A 19091-nucleotide genomic window follows, 5' to 3' on the forward strand; every position below is an offset into this window, starting at 1 on the left:
AGGTCTTTCCTTAAAAAATTTCTCAGAATATCCTTGTTTCACCCCTGAGGCACCATTAAAACAAGCCACCCCAGAACATGAAATAGAAATGCATTCAACCCATTATTCTGGGAAGAAAAAGGTGCTTTAGGGCCGAATCCAATTATATACCATACTTGTAGCTTCATTCCAGAAAACCTTTGAAGCCAAATAGGTCCATGTTAGCCATTATGGGGTGTTTCTTAGCAATAAAATCTCTTATTGCCATAGTCACTCCTCCCTGTTCCACCCTTGCAACGAACTCCAACAGCTGGCAGATCCAAGTTGGTTGTTGACACGAAAGTGAGAAGGTGGGTGGTTGGGAGCAGCATGACAATTACCTGAGGCATGACAAGATCTTTCCCCTTCGCCCACCTCCGACCCCCGGCGCTTCCCTGCACAAGGAGCAGCTCCCAGGGCAGCAGCTTCACAAGTGGGACCCGACCATGGGTTAGCGCTTCACTCTTCATCAGGTATGGAGCCCATCACTGTACATGACAGCTCTTGCTGCTGTGAAATGCAATCCAGCCTCTTTACGGGCTCCGTGGGTTATGAAGGGTGGTGAGTAACCATAGAAACAATGTTGTAAAACAGCATGGGAGTTGACGTGTAATAAAGTGGTACCATCGTGCAACACCTGAACAGAGCCCTTTAGGAGGAGTCATTACAGATGCACTTGTAACGAGTTTGAGCAGGGATGTCCTGTGCAGAAAGTCAAGTGCAGGCTGGAGGATGGGGTTAGGTTGGGAAGGCAGGTACCAACCATTGATGAAACTTAAAGTCTTAGATGAAAGCCCAGAAACCCACTGTATCTGCACTGTTTTTCATTCAGCTTCTGAAAGGAGCAGGTGATGCTGGGCTCTGCTCCCTGTCCCCACGCAGCTTTTGGGGCTGTGTTCACTGAAATCTCCTACCAGCATTTGTAGGACCCTGCACAAGCCTGGTCAGGATTTTCTGGAAGAAATTCTGGCTCTTCTTGGCTTGTTACAAAGACCAATTCGTGAATGGAGGACAACCTTCTAATTACACAGAAGCAGTTAAATACCAGACATCCTAGAAATAATGGTATTCGATAAGCTGCAGAAGCAGCTTCACAGATCAACATCATAAAGATATCAGCTTCTATTCTTTCAAATAGAAGTTGAACGCAAATGGTGCTCCAACAGACACCTCACACCAAGGAGCTTTCAGTTTTAACACTGAGCTTCCTGACTGTTTCTTTCAAGACATTCCCATGAATCTCAGCATACTGCAGGGACTGTAGATGATACAACTATAAAAGCCATGGCTTCCATTATTAATCTGTGCTCGGGACAGTCACCATCTGGACCTGAGGTTTCAGGCCAGCATTATTCCTTCTCTTGCCATATCTACACCTTCAGCAGTAGAAAACAGTGGCACAAGTGCAGCACAGTCCTACACTGACACTGGTTTCTGTTTGTGAGTTCTCTGACATATGGGACATGATAATAAATCATACACAGAGCACGCTGATCGATTCTGGCTGAGTAGTATGTTAGTCTCCAGGGCGAACAAACCGGCTTTTAAATAAAGTTTCCTTACTCAGCATGCTATGCTGCAATAAAAAAGTTCTTCTGCATCCAAGGCATGTCATTTAGCCTCCTGTGCAAGGAGAATGTCAAAAAGATACACATGTAGGCATAAGGAAATGTTCCCACCTGATGTTCTCAAAGTGAACTCTCCAACAGCTCAACGTTCCCCCTGTAGTTCTCCTAATAATTAATGGAAAATAGAATCCTCTGGGAAAATTGTCACTCGGTAATTAATAAAAAATGAAAATGAGAGAGCTAGAAGAAAGAAAAGAGATGTTGCAGAAAGCCTGCAAATTGAAGGAGGCGGATTTACAGTTGTGCTTTCCTTCCAGTCTCAGAGGGAACGTGACGCGTGCTCCATGTTCATCAACGGCTCACCTAGGACTCTCCGCTGCTCCCATTCACACTTCTGAAACAAGAGACGTTGTGATGGAAACGTTCACGTCTTGCCGTATCTCTCAATGGCCCTGCACGCATAGACTTGCTCTCACAGATGAGAGAATGGCCGTCAAGGACAAATCTCCAGAGCCCTGCAGGGATCTGTTACCAGGTCATCACTTGAAAATAAAGGTCGCTGTTTGTTTTCTTCCTGTGGGTTCAATCTGCTTATCAGTTTGATGGGGCTGGTGCATTAAAACCCGGGAAAGATGTCCTTTCTCTATCAAAGCAGAGATGAAATGTCCTTTTGCCTCAGCATCTCTGAAATGCCTCCCTAAAGAGTGAAAGCTCTTCCTCATGCTCAGGCACGTTTCTCTCCTTGCTTCTAAAGGAAACTAGAGGAGAGTTTAAAAAAAGCCCATGCTTTCAAGGTCAAAGTTGATGTCCTCTTGGGAAATGAGGCTGACAAACCATGCTGGAAATGCCCAGCTCCCAGCACTGTCTCCATGTGCAGTTTGCCAACACGAGTGCCTGAGCTATCACAGTTGCTGGAGAATCCTGAGAGGGAAGAGGATGAAGATGGATGGCGTTATGATTAAGCCAGAAGACAAGGATTCAAGGGAACTGGCATCACTTATAGACCTCCTGTGCTGACTTTGGGCGAGTCAATTAACCTCTCTGTGCTTCTGCTTGCCATCTGTAAAATGGAGATAAGAGACTTCCCTACAGCACAGGAGTGCTCGAAGGAGACTTGTGTGTTTGACAGATGCTCTCATCCGATGCCAACAGGAGTCATGAGATTTCATTGACAGGAGAGTGATGGAGTGGTGAAGACCCACTGCCATTTGGGGTTATGTAGCTTTGTGAAAACTCAATAGGTATCCGTTCTGCTTCCCTCGCCACCTCCTTTGCACCTGTCTGTCTTCCAAGGCACGAACGCTCTCTTGACCGAGCACTGGCTCTGATACCAGCTATGGGAACCCACAGGTCTCATAGGATGCTTCCCGTCCCTCCACAAGGGCTCAAGCAGATCAGCGAGGATTTTCATTGCTAAAAAAAAAAGTGATGGGATTCTCAGAAAAAAAAGCCATGGAGACGCCAGCCCTGCCTTACCCTCGTGAGTGTGGAAGTGACCAAGGTGAAAGGCTCTGCTGCCCTGTGCCCACAGGGATGAATCCCCAATCCTGGAGGGACATCCTGCCCATCGCAGCAGCACAAGAGGCATCACAGCTGGCCTGGCCATCTTTCCCACCACGCCACAGGGGCTCACTAATCCCTCCAAATCCTTCACAGCTCTGGAAACATTTTTTTGATTTTTGGAACTTTTTTCAAGACATCAGAAAAGAAAAACATTCCTGTGCTTTCACAGGGAACACTATATTTTCCCTACCAGCTTCACGAGACAAGTTAAAGCATCTCATCCTGACCCTGGCAGAGCCTGCCTGACCCTTCTCCGCAAGGCTCAGGGGAGGATTTCTTTCCCTCTCCTGTTGGAGGTTTTTCTCTTGTATTAAAATCCCATAGTGTTATTAAAAGGAATTGTTCAATTCCTTTAATTGGCTCAGAAGATAAATTCTTCCCCCAGCCCGGGGGTCATGGACATCAGCAGCTATTTATTAGCTGCATTGATTGAGAAGAACAGCCTTTAAATGGAAATAAATTGAATTCTATGGCAAAGAGGATTCCATACAGGCTATTAATGTAAGACAGGGAGCTTAGCAGTTTTATTCTGTATTTATTTGTTCCCCTCCTCAGCTCTCAGCTATTCTCAAGCTCCCAGCTACTTTCCATATCTCCCACCATCTATCCCCTCCTCACCGTGGAGATTTCCTTACCTACATGGGTGAGAGCAGGCACAAGGGTGACGGCGATGATGGTGACTTGGATGAGCTCAGGGAGGCTCCAAATCAGGTCCCGAGGAGCCAGTGGCGGAAGGAGGGGTGATGGGGAGCAAGATGAGATGTCCACATGCATGCACAATAGAAAGCAGAAGGGGAGCAGAGCTCTCCCACTCTCTCTGGAACATTTTTATTATGTTTTTGCCTTCTCCACTGCTCAGGGATTGTCTTTGCCACCCCCCTATTGGCTCCAGAATACATTTCATGGTGCTCGCCTTCATTCCAGAGTTTAATTGCTTGAGATTGTTACTTGTAGGCTGTTAATTTATTAAAACCAGATCTCCTGTATTACTCTGGAGCCCAGAAGAATCATTGCCTTCTATTAAAGGCAGTGGCGCGTGCCTGCTTGTCTTTCTTCTCTGGTCACCTCTGTAATTGCAGCCCTTTACTAAGATGGAAAACTCCCCCCTACCAACTAAGCATCCTCCTCAGGGGGGATTCAGCTGAGGAACACATACAGGAGACAAACTCACTCAGGGTGTAAACGGATATAACTGCTCTGATGTCCATGGAGGAGTGTGTGATTGCGTTGGAGACACATAAAGCCTCTAAGTTCTTCAGGTCACGTTTCCCCAGGTAGGATAAAAAGTGAAGTCAAGGGCTCCTGGCAATATGTAGTCACTGGACGTGTCATGCAGACCAGACCTTGCCAAAATGCAACGATGGATCCCCATGACATCCAAGGGAGGCAGCACTGCCCTCACCCAGCTAGGCACAAAAAGATCTTCCTTGGTTGCATGGGCCATCTTTTGAGCCAAACGCATGTCTCAAAGCCAGACACTTGCATCATGTACTGGTGCTACAAGCACAGATGGGGCTCATATACTAGGAGAAACAGATATATATACACACACACATACATATCTATCTCCATATATCAAGACAGGAGGTATATGAGAACAGGTGGCTGATACAGGCCAGAAATTCCCCACTTCTCAATAATCATCTCTCCAACAGGTCCCTCTGTCTCCTCAAGGCTGCTCAGCTGCCTTCGTCATCCCTTGTCTCTGCCCTGCCTTTGAAGGATTTCCTCGGCAGCCCTGTGCACACACCTCGTCCTACAGAACTGTTCAATAGCATCTAAAATGCAGAAGTTGCATCCCTTAAGGCAGTGCCTGAGCCTGGTTTTTAAACAAATAAAGGAAGGAAATCAACAGACAATTGGGAGATGTAGAGTCACCATATATTTGAGATAGATACCGCTGAGCAGTAGCATGGGGGATGTCTGCCCCTCTTGGACAGTTTTCTGAGATCCTACCATCACAAAAGACAAATACCCATCAATACATGACAGGGTCAACAACCCACACAGCTCCCTTGTGTCATGGCACAGTCCATATTTTAGACACACAGTGTGCAGTCTCCCTTAAATTTGAGTGCCTCTGATTTGTAGCCTCACCTCGATTTGGCACTGAGCTCCACTGCTATAAAAGCACAAGGATGAGATAAAACCACTACCAAACTCTGGGACGAGGCACTGGATCCAGCCCAGCTGGAGATGCTTTGTGGGGTTTCCAATACTCTCAGCCTGCCATCAGCAGGGCTCCGAGTCCTCCTGCGGTACAAAAGCCAGCAATGCTCCACAAGGCACCCAGACAGCCCGTGACACTTGTCACAAAAAGCGAGTGTCCGGGGCACAGCTCCCAGCACACGCAGGCAGAGGTGCAGGCAGCAGTGCAGGTACCAGCTCTCGTTACCCACCAGCAGGCAATTATAACAGCATTACAAGAGTAAAACAATAACATTTTGTTTACCTCCTAAATAGTTAGCTCATTTTAGTACTCTGCCTCCAAGAGCTGGATAACAACGGGATATAAGACAGGCATTAGGTTTCTGTATTCAAAACAGCGCGGGTGAATCTGTGATTTTAAAGAAGTTGAGAGTGGCTGCTCCAGACTCCCAGTCCTGTAAGTGGTGTGGCTGAAGGTGGTGGTATGAGCTGTGGGTTGGACTGGATATGAGGATTTCTCAGGGATACAGTGCTGGGGCAAGCTACGCTAGCTGCTCCAGTGCCTGTGGGCTGGCTTTGACCTACATCTTTTGAAGCTCTGGTTCCCTGTTCCTGAAACAGCCTGTGTTATTCTAGGACTGCTTTGCTTTTACCGAAGTACTTGATTTATTTTAAGTACAAAGGTCCCAGGATCTAATCTGAGATCTGCAAGCAGGACCACACCACAGAAGATGGCACTTACAAAGATCCCAAAACCCCGTTTAATTTAGATTAAACAAGGCAGTTATTGTGTTTTAATACAAGAATTGATTATTATAAGTGTGTGTATTGAGCTCAACAGCTTAGATTTGTATCTATTTCATCACTGTTAATCTTTGATAAATATGTTTTTAATAACCTCTACGTATTTATTGAACATAAAACTGTCTTGTGAAATTGAGAGTGAGATTGCCAAAGATACTTATTGTACATTACTTCAACACAAATTCATTATTAAAAACCTTTCACTGAGGTTTACTTTTAACCACAACATAACAGATGTGCATACTGCATAGTTAGCCTATAATAAATATATTTGTAATAAACTATTGATATTTAACCTGCAGTAACCATCTTAATAAATATGATACATGGAAATGGCTATTGGACAAGCTTCTCTTTTTAGCTCTGTCAAATTCTTAGAGGATACGAGGTGAGAAGGACGAAAGCTATGGCCTGGTAGAAGGCAGTTTTTTTATCGGTCCTCCAGAGCCTTCACCTACCCCGGCCACTGCACTCGTTGCTGTTTCAGTCCCCAGATCTCCAGTCCCACATTCTTACACAGCTCTGCCATTTGATCTCAGTCCTGAGTCAAATTAACACTTGGCCCCAGCCGTTCGTGTGACTCTGGCAGGCTGTGCAATGCAAAGGCTCTTAATACAGCTCCTGGTGACCTCAGATGATGCTCTGTCTACCCAGTAGTTTTGCAAAGTGGATAAACATCCTTGAGGGATTAGGAACAGACCAGAGCCCATACCCCTGGGGTGGAAAAGACACAAGCTTTGTAAGAATATGGATCAGCAGAGAAGCTCAAATGAGGAGAATTCAGCTTTGAACTCAGTGAAGGCCACCAGTGCCTTTGACACATGAACCAGGGAGGGAGCCTGACTCCAAGCCATCAGAGGCAAAAGACTTGACCTGCAGTGCTGCTTAGACCCCCAGGACACTCTCAAAGATGCGTTTGTCATTCTTTGCATCGCTTAATGACTGAGGTTAGTTGCAACAAGACAGCTCTAGTGGATATGCACAAAATTTCACTCCCAGCACTGATCAAATGCGAGAGGAACAGAGTAATTCCTCCCATGTCCTCTCCTCTGGGTCCTGCCCCATTTGTTATATGGCCACTTGTACAGGCCCTGTAATCCTTCCTGTAGGCCACCGTCTGATTGCCATATATCAGAGAGAGCCAAAGATCTCAATGTGCAACTTTTAATTGAGCTGTATCATCTGCCACAAACATGAAATTAATGGTCCTACATCATAATCATAAATTCATACATAACCTCATGCACCAGCAAATAACTCTTTGCAGTGATACTACAATGGTAAGCTGATTTGCAAGAAGCTCACGCTACCCAGGAATCCTAATTAACCAAATTAACACCATCACTTCAAATCATGTCCCAGCAGTAGGACATTCCGATTGGCCTCGGGCTGGAGTAAAGCAGCCAAGTGCAAGCCTGACAGCAACTCCATGGGTCCAGCGAGCTCACCCTTTATGAGGGAAATATTTGCTACCCATCCATGCGCACAAGGAAGGGAGCAAAAAGTCTCCCGAGCCTTTGTAGGTACTGACCCAAGACAGACCAAAGCGTAGCAACACTATGCAGCAGAGGAGCAGTTCTGTTCCTCATATATTTCCCAGATTTTACCAGCAGTGTCAGAAACCACTTCCTGCCACGCTGGCTCGCTCCAGAGGGTGGTGACACTGCCAAATCCCCCTGGAGAGTGCCAAATTGTGCTTTGGGTGAGCCCCACCATGGGTCTGGGGTCATGGAGCAGAGATGCTATAGGAGCAGTCTCCACAAACCCCAGATCCATCTCCCTGAACCCACTTCTTTGCACTGGCTTCCACTTGTGACTTGCCCGAGCTGTTTAGAGCTCAACACCTTTTTTTCCTTCCCCTTTCAGGGTAGCCAGGTTTTTCTATTTCTGTCATGGGAAAAACAAGTTGCTATTTCCGGAGCGTGTGGGATTCAAGCCCAACACAATCTCAGCACTCCCTGCATGAAAGATGAGATCCGTAACCTGTGTACCAGAGAGACTGGCTCATGTCTCTACACTTTCAGCCTGGGTGGTAGGGGAGAGGCAGTCCCACCAGGGTCCTTACACTGGGGCATCCAACGGCCTCAGCTCTCCAGACACAGGGCACAGAGCTCCCATCCCTGCTCTGAACTGATGCTCTAAAAGCTGGGGTGGGAGAATTGAACCAAGAGAAAAAGGAGGCTCCTACCAGAAGTGGGGTTCGAACCCACGCGGGCATGTGCCCATTGGATCTTAAGTCCAACGCCTTCACCACTCGGCCATCCTGGTGGACTATAAGCTCTGCCCTGGCCCACAGGCTCCTCCTCTGGAGGGCACACACCTCACCAAGTTCTCAAGATCCCAACTTGAGACACTTCCTAAGCCCAGCAGCACCTTCCCCTCTTCACTGCTTTCTCTTATGTCCCCAGCAAACTGGTGGAACATCTCATCAGGAGGTACCAGGTCTTGGAGTCATGGAGAATGGCAGAGCCCCTATGTGCCACACTAGATGCTTGTGCAAGGACCACAGTCACCAGTGAACATGCCACCAGGGACCCTGGCGCAGGAGGGGCATCTCTGGAGGGTCTTAGCCTGACCTCACCAGGTGCCTGGGCAGAAGAGAGCTGCTCTGACAGCCCAACAGCACTCAGCCAGACATGCCATACAGTTAAAGCACTGTCCCTGCACCTCGGGTCCCAATCCTCACCCCCTCCAGTCCACATTTGGGACTATACTAGGACATTTAGCTAGGAAAAGCAGTGGGGCAGGAGAGTCTTTCTTTTTCCTTTGGGGTGAGGTACAGCTTTTTTTCTGCCATTTGAGGAAAAGAAAAAAAAAACACACCACGAAAAGCTCTGTTGAATCACATGAGATTCAAACCTACAGCCCTCAAGTACCTATGTGCAGGAGGTCTTTAGCCCTTAAGCCACAGGAGCTTGATAATTTCTGTCTCTGATTTAATCCACCCTCACTCTTCCCAGGCCAGCACTGTCACATAGGGATGCTGTCATACAGAGAAATCTGGCCAGGCTTTTCACCAGAGGATCCTGTCTGCTGGAGACACTCTTGGCCAGGCTGTCCTTGCCACGTCCTACTTGAAGATGAGAGCAATTCCCACCTCACTTACCCAGGGACTGCTCGCGGACGTTCCCTGGGGTGGCTGAGCTGCTCGGAGGGCTTGCGGCTGGCTGCTGTAGAGGTGAGAGGCACTGGCCAGAAAAAAGGAGTGTTTCCAGGTCTCAAAAGAGGAGTAACCCCTCAGTCAAGAGGGGTCACCCTGGCCTCCAGAGATAACTCAGGAGTGCTAGGAAGCAAGGCAGAAGGACCTCAGGCATCCCACTGAAGGATGCTGCAGGTCCCAAACCCTGAAGGCAGAGGACTGAGTCAACCTATTCATAAGCAAAAATCCTGCCAGGAGGAAAATTCACCCCCTTAGGTGCCAAGAGGGTACAACAACGTTCCCTGCTTCCCTTTGCCCTTCATATTACAGTCACAGCTATCTACTATGCCGTTCCGTGTGTGCAGAATCACAGCTCAGCATCCCTGGATGCCTCCAGCTGCAGCACCCGCATTAATATCAAATGAAGCCATGCTCACCAAGGGTGTTGCGTTCGCCAGCTCCCAAGGAATCTGCTCCTAATGAGTGACTTCAAAGCATTAATGAGCTTGCAAAGCTCTCCTCTTCGTTTACAGAGCTGGGCCTCGCACGCTTGGCATTAAGACAGGGGTCACCCATCAGGCGAAAAGAATGCGTGTGCATGTCAGCGAATATAATATATTTGTCATCCTCTAAGAAGCAAAGATTAATCATGCCCTCTCCAAAAGCAAGCTCTTACGCCACATCTGCTCTTCACGGTGTGGAGAAAAGGGACCTGCCTGCAAGGACATCCATGACCCACGCTGCTCAGATCCTCATAGCACCCAGTGAGCCCAGCTTTGAAGTTAACACCCCACCTTAATCCTTTGGGTCTAGACTGGTACTGGAGTGGGCAGCCTGAGGGATGAATAACGTGATAGAATTGCACCCCTGCACAGTTTTAAGGCACGTATGGAGGGAGTATTATGGATATGAGAGAGAGTAGGTTTGACTGATGGTCCCTGCGCTGCGGCATCCTCCCAGCACAGGCAAGGAAAGGAGATGCTGGCCCAGAACAGCAAGGCCTGCACAATGCATCTGCTGCTCTCCCCAGGCACAGGTCTCTCCCAGCCACAATCCCCTCCAACCCCTCACCATAAACCTCTGTGTTGGAACAGCCTCTAGTGCCTGCCTGGCTACCAGCCCAGCTGCACCCATCTGAGGAGCTGAGCCTATCCATCCTGCCGAGCTAGGAGGATGCCATGCAACCAAATTGTGCTGAGGGACCAGCAGCCTGCCTGAGCACGAGCCCGCTGCTGGGCACTGCTTGCCCTTCCGCCCAAAGCCCCTCAGCCTCTTCAGCCTTTCCAGAGCCTCCTCACTGATGACATCCTGTTTGGCATTTGTGCTGCTGCAGGGGGGCTTGGACGAGGCAGAAGGGCAGTGAGATGTCGGCTTGTTATCACACCGCTGTTGCCGAACCTTCAGGACAATCTCCCTGTGCAGTCTACAGCAGCACTGGCACGCGGGCAGCCTGGTTCAAACGTACCGTGACACATATCCAACGGGGTCACTGGCACGACTTGGCTGTATTTAAAAATATGGTCCCGAGCACATTGAGCAGATGCTTCCTGAGGTCTTCCATGGCTGTGCATCATTCACGAGGTTGGTTGGCTTCATCTGCAAACCTGCACAGAGTGCTGGCTGGCACGCGCTTTGCTGGATCTAGAGTCAGCCTTGCCTTGGGGGGTTGTAACATCAGCTGAATCACCTGTAGTGTCTTGGATGTCTCCTATGCAATCCCAAGCCAGGCTGGCTGTACCTCGTTTGCAGTATCCCCGTGAAATGACAGCTTGAAGATGACATGACTAGAGGCTTTCAGAACACATGTTCTGTAAGAGAAAGACATTAATAATGTCCTGAAGTCAGAAAGGTGTCATCCTTCTCTTCAGAAACACATTGGCAATGTTAACTGGAAAGTAGCTTCTCCTCTCACCTTTTCTCCCTCCAAACGAGATCTCCTGGCACTCGGTGTCTATTCAGTAGGTTTGTGTTTAATTTAAATAGCCACTGGAGGCAACCACCATCCCACATGTTAATACTGCAGCTGGAGAGTGGCTGATTGGTAATTAAGAAAAAATCCAAAACCTTAAAGTTATGAGCAAGGCAGAGTAAAAATGGCATTTTAAGAGATTTCAGGCCAAAACTTCTCTGCCTTACTGATGCAGGGGCAAAAATCATCTCTCCATCATCGCTTTAGAAACTAATTGGAAAAGAGAAAGAGTTGGACGGAGTTCTCCTCTGTGCTCCTCTTATGCCCTTTCCCTGCAATGAGAACAGTTCAGCACGTGGGTTACAACCATCAGAAGCACTGTGACCCGAATGTTTGGCACAGAGCAGCCCTACCATGGTCATCTCAGGTTAAGTGAGAGGTGACATCTTGGGTCCATCTTGTGCAACAGGCTTGAGGGGGGAAACTTCAGGGTTGTCATGGTTTGATGTTGGGGGGGGGTGGGGGTTATGGTGGCAGGAGAGGGGCTTTGCTCCCTGTGACCTCCCTGGTTTTGGAACCGGGTCAGACCTGGTTCTGGCCACCAGATCGGACTGCCATCCCCCTCGGGGTTGAGCCAATCAGCGCCTCTGCGAATTGCCCTATTTAAGTTGGGACAAAGGAACCGGAAAAGGTGCTTTGCCCAGGATCGAGCAGAGAAGGGAGGAGGGCACCGCCCGCGCTCCCTGGCTCCCGGCCGGGCAGCTGCCTGCGTCGGGCCGGCACCACCCACGGAGAATGGCGGCGGCGGAGCCGGCTGGGGAACTCGGGAGCACCCCACTCCCGGGGTGCCCACTGGGCTGAGTTCACCTGGAGAGGACTGAGATCTGAGAGAAACAGCCGCATCGACAGCAGGTCAGTGAGGATGGAGCAGGAGGAGGTGTGCCGGAGCCGAGTTTCCCCTGCAGCTGGTGGTGAGATGGCAGGCAGCCCTCCTGCAACCAGGACGGCCTCGGTGGAGTAGAGACCCACTCACATCCTGTGGAGGGAAGATGCCTGAGCCTGAGGATGGTCGTGTTGGGACGCACGACAAGGCAGAGAGGCATCTGGAGTCTGTGTGACGACCCACGCCGGAGCGAGTGGCTACAACTCCCTAAGTACCCGAGACTGTGGTAAAGCCCACACTGGGGCAATCCGTGGGGAAGGATTGCTTCCTGTGGGCTGGACTCACGCTGGAGAAGTTTGTGGATTTTTCCTCGTGAGGAGGGGATCCACTGGAGCAGGAGAAAAGGGTGTAAGGACTCCTCCTCCTTTAAGAAAGAAGCAGCAGTAACAGCACGGAATGAACTGACCTGCACTCCCCTAGTTCCTGCCCCCTGTGCTGCTGGGGGGAGGAGGTAGAGCCGGGAGGAAAAGGAAAGGGGGAGGGGAGAAGGTGTCGGTTTTAAGATCTGGCTTTGTTTCTTTTTATCCTCTCAAGTAACCGGTTTTGTTCCCTTTGTCCTTTTAAGTAACCGCTAATAAATTGTTTTGCTTTTAGGAAAGCCAAGTCTGTTTTGCCCAGGACCGTGGTTGGTGGGTGCTCCCTCTGTTCTTGTCTCAACCCTCAGTCCCTTTATTATATTTTTCTCCTCTCCACTTTACTGAAGAAGGAGAGACTGTGTGAGTTTTAGTTGCTGGATCGGCCTAAAACCACGACAACGGTGCTTACAGCAACAGGGCTCCTGTGTTGTGTTCATGCAGCAATTAATGAGGAAGCTCTTTGGACTTTGTCAGGTTTTAAATACACTATTGATGTCCTACATAAAACTGTAAACCTCTACATTTTGAGAGTAGCTAGAGTTCATTGACAAAAGGAAGAGTCAAACAAGGTAGCATTACTATTTAACTGGTCCTCAGTAGGTTTAAGAATAAACAGGCAAGCAAGCATGGAAGATCACCCTTCCTATCTTTTTTTCCTCTTGAGAGGCAGTTCAGAAAATCAGGCCAGCCTCACTTTGTATTCAAAGGGTTTTCTTTGCAGAATGGCTAGAAAATACATGATGTGTTCCTCTGGGTGAAAGCTTATACTCTGCAGAATTTGACACGATGCCCCGCTGCTTGTTGGCTCAAGTCAGCCTCTGTGGAACTACAAACTTTATGGTGCTCTGTAGCTCAAGAGGAAGGGTTTTCCATGAAGCTTGCAAATACCGGTGTTTTGCCAGAAAACCAAAGACCACTTACTGTGGGCACACAGACTGGATTAAAAACCAGTGGAGTTGTGCAATTACAGGAGGTTATTTATCCCAGAGGGAAAATGTGTTTTCTTTGTCGAGTAAGTTCTTTCAAAAAAAACAACAAAACCCCCATCAAACTGAAAGCAAAGCAGCTACCAGAGCTAAAGTAGTAAGTCACAGAAAAGAATGCGTTTGTCTGCTTTCTCCTGCTCAGGAATGATCTCCCAGCTGTTTACAATTTTCCACAAGCTATTGCTAGTCTAAATTATTCTCCCAGTCATTTTCCACAAATATTTCTTGGATAACAGACAGTTTCTCAAAACAATAATCCTGAGGGCTCAAAGTACCTACTCTTCACATTGTTGTTTCTACTTTGGTTCTGAATGGGCTCATAATGAGACGTCTGGAGTGAATGGTGATGGTTCAGCATTTCAAAGTCATCAACTACCCTCATTCAGTTATTCCCATACATGTTCTGGACCGGATGCACATGTAGCTCATCAGGGCTTTACCTTTGTTCAGTCTGGACTAGATTTTGTGAAAGATGCCACCATGGACTCATCTCTCCTTGTCCCTGTTCCATGCCTCTTCCAAATGCTATCACTTAGAACACAGAGAAAATGAGTCGCAGCTGTGCAGAAAAGAAAGCTCAAGAACACATTGAGGATCACAGGGCTGTGATACTGATACCTCAGATGCTCAGTGCCCAAATCGTGGAGTCATAAAGGGACCTGATGTAAATGAGACATGCAGTGCATATTCATCTATTCTTGCCTAATGCAGTCAGCCAGAGCTTTTCTACAGTCACTGCAGGGAGAGAAACCTGGCTCCCGACTTGAGGCACATGATCCCTGAAGACTCCTTCCAGCCCTGCTCTCCATACCTGAATTTCAGCATACATTGGTCACCCAATGTGTGTAAAACGGGCTCTATTAAGGGCATTCCAAAATAGAAAAATGTATGTGTTGCATATTTTTGGCTCTCCTTTCACTTGACAGAGGAGCTAGCAGTGATAAACAAAAGCTCAACAGAGAACTCCATCCCTCACCGGTTCATAACTTAGGAAACACTGCAGCACGCTACTCTCAGAATCAACCCAGAGGGAAAATGAGATAATTGAGTTATCACATGGACAAATACTAACAGAAGAGACTTGCATGTGTCAAAAAAGTCTCCTGAAATTATTTACGTACCTTGGACAAAAGTGTTGGAATGAATGGGAAAAATATTTTGCGCTCCACCTGGAATGTCAGCAGTGCTCACCACTGCTCGTTATTTCAATGGAGAAGCGTGCAGGCAACATATCACATCCCAGGTGTCAACATGCATCTGCATGAATTCCTAAAATGACATCTGTTCTTTAGCCCAGAGCTTGGCTCCAGGCTAAGAGCTAAATTTGATGTTCTCTGCGGCTAAAACTTCTTCAAAAACCATTCCGGGTTAATTAGGGAAGGGAAATTTTGGCTGCAGTTTGTAAAAGAAGATTGGCTTGGGAAATCGTATGAAAGTCGTGGGTTTTTGCGAGAGCAAAGAGAAAGAACAGGCTCATTTCTGAAAGCACTGCACCTAAGAACTTCAGAAAAGCACAGATCTTCACTGAAATACAATGAAAGGCACTGCCTAAAAGCAGAACATCTCCTTTGGCTCAGCAATCCTCTCCCAGAGGCACCACATCATTCCTGCTGCTCACAAAACAGCTTCTGTCTCCTTCTAATAGTTTTATTTTTAGGGTTTTCATATTTAATTCTCTCTTTTTCCTTATGTGAGGTGCTTGGGAAGGGCTGCAGTGTCAAGCAATAATTACATCAGAGAAAATTTAGAATCCACAGTGTTAAAACGAGTCTTTGCTCTTGACAAGCGTATGAATGTAGGAAGTGAGGGGACACAGTTTTATCAAGGAGAGCGCCCAGCTGACAGTGTAACAGCATCTCTCGTGGGCTGGGGGCACCTGCCTTCAGATGTCGGTGATCTCAGCTTGGAGCCATCAGTACATGTCTGGAATTAGCATGGTCTGAGACCCAGATGCACTTTCAAGCAGTGCTATCAGCACATGCATGCCTCTCCCTGTGAGAAACTTTCAGGTAGGCTTAAAATGCAGTTTTGCCATCCTCTTAATACCCCCGGATCAGCTAAAGTGCACGTGCCTATAGCTGTAGCTTCACCTCAGCTAAGGATCAAGCATTTCCTGGCGTCAGGATGCACCACCAAGACCACCATTAGTCCATTTACAACAGAAGTTGGAGGAGAAAAAGCCCTATCTGCTTCCCCCAGTCTGTGTTTCTGAACATATGGGTACCTACCCAAAGCAGGCTTCCAATACCTTTATAAATTACGCCCCATCATCTGTGCTGCAGTAATTGGCCACATATCTGCTGTATTAAATTACATCGTGTTAAAGTTGCAACTCAGTTCAACACAACATTGAATCTTGGATAATGCCTGGGTATTGCCACTGCCAGGGCATTAAAGGAAGCCACCAGTGATAGTCTTCAGGTACCTCGGTTGTATTTTCCCACAAGTAATCGGAGAAGTGTAAGTTTGATCCTCCACCCATGGAGTCCATGAGGAAATCAGTGACAACTGAGGCCACTATGGGTCATCAAAAACTTACAGAAAGGCCAGGAAAAAAAAAATTCTCTCTAAAAGAGAGCACCAACTGCCTTATAGTGGACTACAAGTAGATATATAGAAATACTGACAGGTATCAGGACTATCTGTCATGCAATGTCTAAAATCAGGTTGTGATGAAGAGTAGGTGTATGGAGTGAGCTCACATATAGTGCACACAAGAAGTTTTCTAGGGATAACAAGTTTATAGAATATATATATTTTTCCCCATATGGGTTCCCAGCTGGACTTCTTTACTGTCTTGGAAGAGACCAACTTGCTAAAAACACCAGTAGTGTCAAAATCCAGGATCCTCTTAATTAGATGTGACCTTTGAAGGGAACTGCTGAAGGCTGAGATCTCACCTGCTTCTGTGGGCTTACCAGGACCATGTGGATTTGTGTTTTCATTTGTTGCCTTTTATCTCACGTTCATACTACCAAGGTGAAGGAAAAGAGCCTCACAGAAGAGAAGGATGGAGAGGAGGGCAAACCTGTGCAGTCTCTGCTAGTCATTCCACAGCTTCAGCTCCAGTGTCAGTCCTCTGTCTGGCATTTGTGACCCTTCGCTTTGCTTTTCCTGCTCCACTTCATGCCCATCCACTTGGCTCCTGTCCTTCCAGTCCTTCGCTTCTCCCATGGAGCCTTTGGGGGCCCAAGCCATCTCAAGGTGGAGCTGATGGCCAGAAGAGTTTACAACATAGGCAAGCAATTCCAAACCACAGAGTTGGTGGCTTCCTGGGAAACTGGAAAAGAAACTTCCAAAGTTGAAAAGATAGATAAAAAAACCCAAAAAAGTTCTTAAAATTTCTACTATTTCTCTGCAGCTAAGATATTTTTTCACATTTAGTTTTCAGAAGAGTCACATTCATTCATCTGCTTTCTTTTTGTGGTTTTTTTTTGTTTGTTTGTTTGGGTTTTCTTAAAGTAAGATATAGTCTTTCTTCTAGGATTTACAGCCTGATTTTGTAATAATTAGGCAAAGTAAACTATGTGGAGATTTTTTACATTCTGCTTTAAATGTAGAGTTTTGGAAAGTAGACAATGGAATTATTGTTATTTTGCTGCACAGCTGTGCTAAAGAGCAGGGGAAAGAGTGAAAAGACACTAGTATTTGTTTATTGGGCTTTCAATTGCTATGACAAAGCAAATAACAGCTTTGGTCTTGGTCCACAATTGAGTTAATTGGTAACACCTCAAATTGTATGTCCTAAAAACCTTCTAATTAGCAGCTAAGCACAGGATAAACTAGTAGCATTTGTTCCTTTGTGCTCCAAGAGGACCTGTGAATTCATAATAGACAGTTAAACTTAAGATTCAAAAGCACCTGAATTAGCACGTGTATATGCAAGAAGTGATGTGTGTACGTGTGTGAGTTCTTTCTTGTTCTGTGTCTGTATGGCACCTAGCATGATGGGGGTGGGGTCCCTAACCCGTTCTCTAGACAACTGGGACCCAATCTACAAACTTAGATAAGATTTTCCAGGAGACTCCTGCTGCCTCTGGGTCAGGGCTCACAGAGGCGTTGGCTGTTGCCTTCCCTGTTTAATTTGAGAGAGCTCCCAAGGATATTCCCTCTCTTTCCTCTTTCATTTACTAACCAAGCCCCTCATGCAGTGGGAACGTACTCAGAGCACCACAGGAAGAAATGATCCAGATACGAGCAACGAAGGGCTGGGAAAGAAAACGCAGATGTGTTGGAGAACCTGAAGCAAAGACCTGTTCTGTAAAAAGGGGATTTCTGGGGAGAGTGCTAGAAATTATACACCTGGGCCAGCAATTCAGACATCCAAAGCGCACACTGTAAAACCTGGGCACTGGAGGTGACGTGATGGGATGACAGTTTACACTGCAGTGAGGAAGCACAGCACAGCCTGTGTCTGCAATACAGGTCCAGAATCAGAGGTCAGCATCTCTTGCCTGCCTGATCGCCCCCTAAAATGAGTTAATGCATCTCAATGTCCGTCTTTTGCTTAGTAGATGCCTGCAGCACAAGGCCACGGCAGGACGGCCAGTGTTGCTAGCTGTCAACATCTTTGCCACAAAAGGGGAAGATTGGTAACTCATGAAGGCAGCAGCTGTGTTTCACTCCCAAGTAGCATCTGGGACACTAAGGCAGACTGATAAAAGCTGGAGGCAGCAAGACTGACACTTAAAAATTCAGAAAGGACTGCTGGGTGCAGAAGCAGAAGGCAAGACACTGGCAAAGCATTTTCCCAAAATGCAACATTAGTCCTCCTGTAGAGATGGATGAGGGAGAAGTTTTGCAACAGCTGTCCACGCTGCCTCCTTTCTCCTTTGTTTCTCCAAAGCACTAACATGGACAGAGAGGTCTGGCCACCTCCTCCTGTCTGTGTCCTGAGGGAGGGCCACACAGATATTTTGGCAACCCCAGTCCAGCTGCCACAAGTTGAATGTGAGCTGCGCGGAGACGGTGACACACTGCCCGGTCTCTTGATAGTGACATAACCCCAAGCCAGGAACGGGAACATGTTAATCCTGTACCCAGACTGATAGAGAGAGACAGGACATGCCCCACTAGAGGAAAAGCTTTATCAGGGGTGAGTGCCTTCCCTCCAGCTCTCTCCCACAGCAGGTGAGACACAACCAGCACCATAAGGCCAGCAAGTGTTTTACAAAAGCCCTTCTTCGGGCACCCTTTGCTCTGCGGTCTGCACGGCTGTACAAGGCAGATTGCTGTTTCTTATTAACTAAATAAACAAGCAGCAAAAGTTGAGTGAAATGGAAACACATACACAGCTTGCCTGCAAATAGACAAACGCCTCCATCGCACGGTTGCACCCAGCTGTCTGGCTGTTACCTGCTTAAGCAGCTTTAATTTCACATTAAGATCAATGCAGCCGTAGCTTCTCCTCCTGAGTGGAAAACCTGGCTAATGAAATGCTCAGGTTCGTATTGAGCCCCCTTGGACGCATCAGCCAAGCATTTTGAGGAGCTGAGGTGGATGCCCTGGTCCTTCTTCTGCAAGGGTGAGTCCCCAGCCTGGGCCGCAGGCACAAGGCTGCACAGGCACAGCAGCCAGCATTGGTGAGCAGAGCCTTCTCCGCAGTTGCCCACTAGAATGAGAGGGTATCTCCAGTTTTCAGTCAGGGTATTCTCTTG

At 47.5% G+C, this 19091-nt stretch overlaps 1 non-coding gene across 1 annotated transcript; it reads right to left on the reverse strand.

Moving 5' to 3' along the window:
- Positions 1–8286: 8286 nt before the first annotated feature.
- On the reverse strand, positions 8287–8369 carry TRNAL-UAA (transfer RNA leucine (anticodon UAA)). The gene has a single exon. It is a non-coding gene; the product is annotated as a tRNA-Leu (tRNA).
- Positions 8370–19091: the final 10722 nt, after the last annotated feature.

Source organism: Tauraco erythrolophus, chromosome 12 (assembly GCF_009769465.1).
Source record: "Tauraco erythrolophus isolate bTauEry1 chromosome 12, bTauEry1.pri, whole genome shotgun sequence".
Classification (NCBI taxonomy): domain Eukaryota; kingdom Metazoa; phylum Chordata; class Aves; order Musophagiformes; family Musophagidae; genus Tauraco; species Tauraco erythrolophus.